Below are 5,262 nucleotides of genomic sequence, written 5' to 3'. Positions count from 1 at the left end.
GCCTTAGATTGCTCATCCACAAATTAAGCAGCATCTACGAATTAACCTCTTGGTGTTAAACCTGATAATGCACATAAAGCATTGGTCACAGGACCTGGCAAAAAGTATGCTCTCAATAAATGTTAGCTTAAAAAGAAACAGTTCAAGCTCTTTCTATCATACATTTTGTGAAAGTCTCCAATATACCATTCTCTACTGATCAACAGCCATCTCCAGACTTCACTCACTTTCCTTCCCTAAACCCTCCTGAAGGAACCTCAGTTCAGATAATACAATCTACACTAAATTCATAATGCATGCATCCATTCATTCAACTCTATTTTGTTGAGGACCTACTATGTGCCTGGTTCTGAGCTAAGTGCTGGGAATATAGAAACAAAATGTTCTATGTCCACCCTCAAAGGTTCCATAATATAGAATAATGAGAGTGTGAATAAGGAGGGGTATGAGAATGCCAAGCAATAAATTTTCTGATGCTAAATTTGCAAATTCCCTAGTCTGTTCCATCCTCAATTCCCCATCCTCCCCCATGGTGCCAGAAAAACACACATTGGCCTAATCTTCCAAATGTGGGACTTTATGACTGATGAGTAGGTAATATAATACATATTCAGTCCCCCAATGAATATTCATTTTGCAATTACTGTATGTCAGGTACTGTACTGAATCCTAGTTTCAAAATGGTAACAGAACACATGTGGTCCCATTCCTCATGAAATTTAAAGCCTGGCATGGAAGACAGTTGCTGATATAATAAATGTGCAAATAAATGTAAATTGCAATTAGGAAGCAGAGAAAGAGGGTCCATGGTGTCATAAGAATGTATAATAGGGGGGCAAGAACTAGTCAGGCAGGCAGAGACATCTTCCTGAGGAAATGCTGCTAAAGCTGAGATTTGATGTACAATGAAGTTTTAACTGGCATGGAGGGAAGGAAAGAGCTTTAAGGGAAGAGGAAGGAGCATAAGCAAAGACCCTGTGATGGGGAGAGCCCTGCGCACATGATGGACAGAAAGAACACAGACCAAGAGAACATCCTAGGAGATAATGCCAGAGGGTAGGGAAGGAAGCACACAGTGGTAGACTTGAAGGCCTTGTTAGGATTCTTATTCTCAGAACAATGGGGCACCGGGGAAGATCTGGAAGGACCAAGGAACCTGGACAGCAGTGACATAATCATATTTGTGTTTTGAGGTATGAATGAGCTAAGAAGGCTGGTGAGGTAAGAGCAGAGTGAGCACAGAGGAGAGAGGTTAGTGTTGAAGTTGCAGAACAGGGCAGACCATGTACATACCTGCAGGCTATAGTCAAGTGTTTGAATTCTAGTCTAAGTTCAGTGGGAAGTCTTTGATCTCTGCTGTGCAGAGGATGGATGGAAGAGAGCAGGAGAAGGTGTCAGGTAAAAGGTTAATAAGCTATTGTGATAGTCCAGATGGGAAATGATGGTGCTTTGAACTGGATGGGCAGTGAGAATGGAGAGAGATGGGAAGATTCAAGGGCTATTTGAGACTCTACAAAGTTCCCAGATAACCTGCCTTTGGCCCACATATCTGGGAATGAACACTGAGGACAGTGATGATGGAGGCAAGCTAAGTTACCCTGAGAGTGGTCAGGTGGAAGGTGCCCTTGGCTCTAGATGGCGATTCTGACCTCATCCTGATACCCTATGAGGCATATACCTTTTGACAAAGCTGTGGGTCAACATGACTGATGCATTCGTCACAGAGGCCTCCTCAGCTCTCATCCCACTGAGGAATCTTGGGCTGCACTTTGTTGTTATGGAGTCATCAATAAAATCAGAGCATGATTCCAAAGCACTAGTCTGGACTTGCATCCTAGGTAGTTAAGATTTCTGTCATAACTACTTCTTTGGTAAGTCTTGGAGATGTTGTTTTTGAATGAGCCATGATTCTCAAAAGTGATGAAAAGAGTTCCGATGGGATAAGATCCTATTTCCAGTTTCATAAAGTCCCCAAGTCCCTCCTGCTTTCCATCACAAGAAAATATATTTCTGGGAGGCAAAATATCTGAAAATTCTGTTACTGCTGCTGAAATTAAAGCCCTAGATTCATTTCCTTTCTAAAGAAATGCAGTAGATTAATTTCCCTTCTTGATGAAGGTATTACTATAAATCAGGGATTCTCACCCAGGGGTGATTTTTTTCCCAAGGGGACATTTGGCAACAATGTCTGGAGACATTTTTTTGATTGTCACAACTGGGAGATGCTACAAGATTCTAATGGTTATAAGCTAGGGATGCTTTTCAGCATCCTACAATGCGCAAGACAAATACCCACAACAAAGGATTATCTGGCTCAAAATGAGAGTAGTGCTGAAGTTAGAAACCTTGCTGTAAGCATTGTCTATACCTGCCTTTATTATGACTTTTGTTACATTGAGTACAGGGATCATGTCATCTTGTCCTCTTCCTTCAGAAAAATGTCAGATGGATGGATGGATGGTTGGATGGATGGATAAGTGAATGAGAATTAGCCATTGAATTACTCAACGTATTAGTAAAAGAATGGATGCATTATTACCAATGCATGAGTTAATGCATTACCAATGCATAATGAGTTAATGAGTTAAAATTAGCTAATGTGTACATAGCATTTACAATTTCTGTGCACCATGTAGAAGTCTTTATTGGATTGTGTTTCAGGTCTTGCTGATTGTTACATTCCCAATGAGGTCTTTCATGATGCTGTCACTAACCGGTTTCTCTGTCTCCACAGCATCATCATCTTACACACACACACACACACACACACACACACACACACACACAACTTTCGTATTTTGTCTGTCTCTTCCCACTAGAATGCAATCTCCAGGAAGGCAGGAATTTTTGCCTTTCGTTTACTTCAGTGCCTTCGGCACCAAGGACAGTGCCTGACATATAGCAGACCCTTGATAAACATTTGTTGAATTCATGATGTACTTTAACGCTCTCAGCAAGCCAGTGAGGAAGATACAATTTTTTGTTCTTGTGCCATAAATGAAGACACTGAAGCCCAGAAATATAATCTGTCCAAGGATCCCCAACTAGTAAGTGATAGAGTCGGGATTCCCATCCAGGCTGTCTGACTCTCAAGGACACTGTCGACGGTCAAGCAGTGTGGCCTCTTTTAAGAATGAATAAATGCAAGGCCACTCCTTTGAAGGCTTTCCCTAGCTTAAGTTGGAGCTCTAAGGACAGAATACAGCTGATCCCTAATTTATCTGCCCACCTCCCAATTCCTTTTCCTAACAGGTGAAAAAAGGGTTGCGCAAGGATTGCTGAGCTTTGGCAAAGAAGAAAAGATCATTCCCCAGCTAGCTCTCTTAGTCGCAGACCAGACTCCAAGGAATGTGCTAGAGGAGTGATGGAGTTGAGTCTCTTTGTTTCAGTTTACAAACCTCAATTGGTTGCTAAGAGACTGTACAAAAGGAGGCCCATTAGAGGCCCTCAGAACCCACATGCAGTTACATAATGCAGGCCTTTCCTTTATAAAAATGCAAATAGTAGATGTGCCAGCCCTGCCTGCAGTCTGTGCTGCATGTGATAAGGGGATTTCTGTTTGGGGCCCCAAGAAAACCTGTCTCATGGGGGATGGGCTGTGCAGGAACCAAATGGTAGCAGAGGTGGGTTCTTCCTTCAGTTCTACTTCCAAATGACTTAAATATTAATTAAAGTGCAATCCAATCCCCACTCCACAATAGCTAGATTTTACACAGTCGGTACCCACACTAATTAATTCAATGATCCTGTTGTGTTATTTCCAACATTGCTTTTTTGGCATTTCCAACCAATAAGCAGAGAGAGCATTTATTTTATGGCCCCAAATGTTGCAAAACCATGGCGTTTTCTAATCAGGATGAGTAAATACGTCTCATTCCCGGAACTATTTCCTGGTCTGTGCTTTTCACATGTAGCTCAAACAAGGGGGCCACTAAAGGGAACTAAGCAGCCTCTACACAGCCCTATAAACTCCCAAGCCAGCTTTGGTTGAGATCTCCTGATTTGGAAAAGAACATGATTCCTGGTCAGCACAGAAAGGCAGGTTTTATGATTCACTGTTCAAATGGCAAAAGAAGTGTATCCATGAAAACTAATCCTTAGCTACCTAATCCTGTGGAATACTGATGGCTTGCATTCAACACATTTTATTCCACACATTATTTTAGAATACCTGCTATGTGCTAACCACTATTTAAGATGGTGAGGATGCAATGGTGACCCAGAAAGAAAATATCCCCACCCCCCTGGAATTTACATTCTAACGGAGTGGAGAGAGAATAAATATGTAAACAAATAAAAATATCAGTTAATGACAAGGATTATGAAGACTTAAATAAAGCACATGATAAGAGAGAGCGTGTGGGCAGTAGGAAAGGTGACCATATAGCTTGATTTACCCAGGACTATCCTGGTTTAAGCCTATTGTCCTGGCTTAATTGTTACAGAGCCTCCTTTCACCCTTTTAAGTGTTCTAGACTGGGCGATAAATTATATGGTTGCCTTAGCAATAGGCAAGGCCATCAGGGAAGAGGTGACAATTCTACTCAGGCTGGAACAATGGAAATGAATGAGCCATGGAAAGATCAAAAGGAAGCGGATTCTGGGTTGAAAGAACACAAGTGGGAAAATTGGAGTCAGGAATGAGCTTGTCTTATTGGAGGAAACTAAGAAGGTCAACATAGTGGGAACACAATGAACATAGGGAGAGTACAAGATGAGGCTGTAGCTGTGGGCAGGGTCTGATCATTTGGTACCATAAAAGTCTGGGCATGGAGCTTAAATTTAGTTCTAAATGGGATGGGGAACCATTGGAAGTTTTAGGCAATAGAGTAACGTGATTCAAAATTTTAAAGGTAACTCAGACTGCTATGAAGAGAACAGATGTTCAAGGGACATGAATAGAAGCAGAAGGATCCATTAGGATGTTACTGTCATAGCCAAGGGTGGTGGTAGTAGAGATGATGAAACGTGAATGGATTCAGGCATCTTTGAGGTGGAACCACTGGATTTATCAATGGGTTAGATGTATAGGATATAAGAAAGAGAAGAATTAAAGATGAATCCTACGTTCTGGTTGAAGCAAATTTTGGACTGGGATACATGAAGTCCGAGAGTTGAGTGGAGATGAGATTCCTTGCACAGACTGAACACAGAGCTACCAGTAACAATTCATTGAGGACTTGCTATCAGGCAAGCACTGCAATAAGCCCTGTACATCTAATCTAATTTAATCTTCAAACAACCCTATAAGAGTAGGTACAA

Source organism: Choloepus didactylus, chromosome 21, assembly GCF_015220235.1.
Source record: "Choloepus didactylus isolate mChoDid1 chromosome 21, mChoDid1.pri, whole genome shotgun sequence".
Taxonomy (NCBI): Eukaryota; Metazoa; Chordata; class Mammalia; order Pilosa; family Megalonychidae; genus Choloepus; species Choloepus didactylus.
This window is presented reverse-complemented; position numbering follows the sequence as displayed.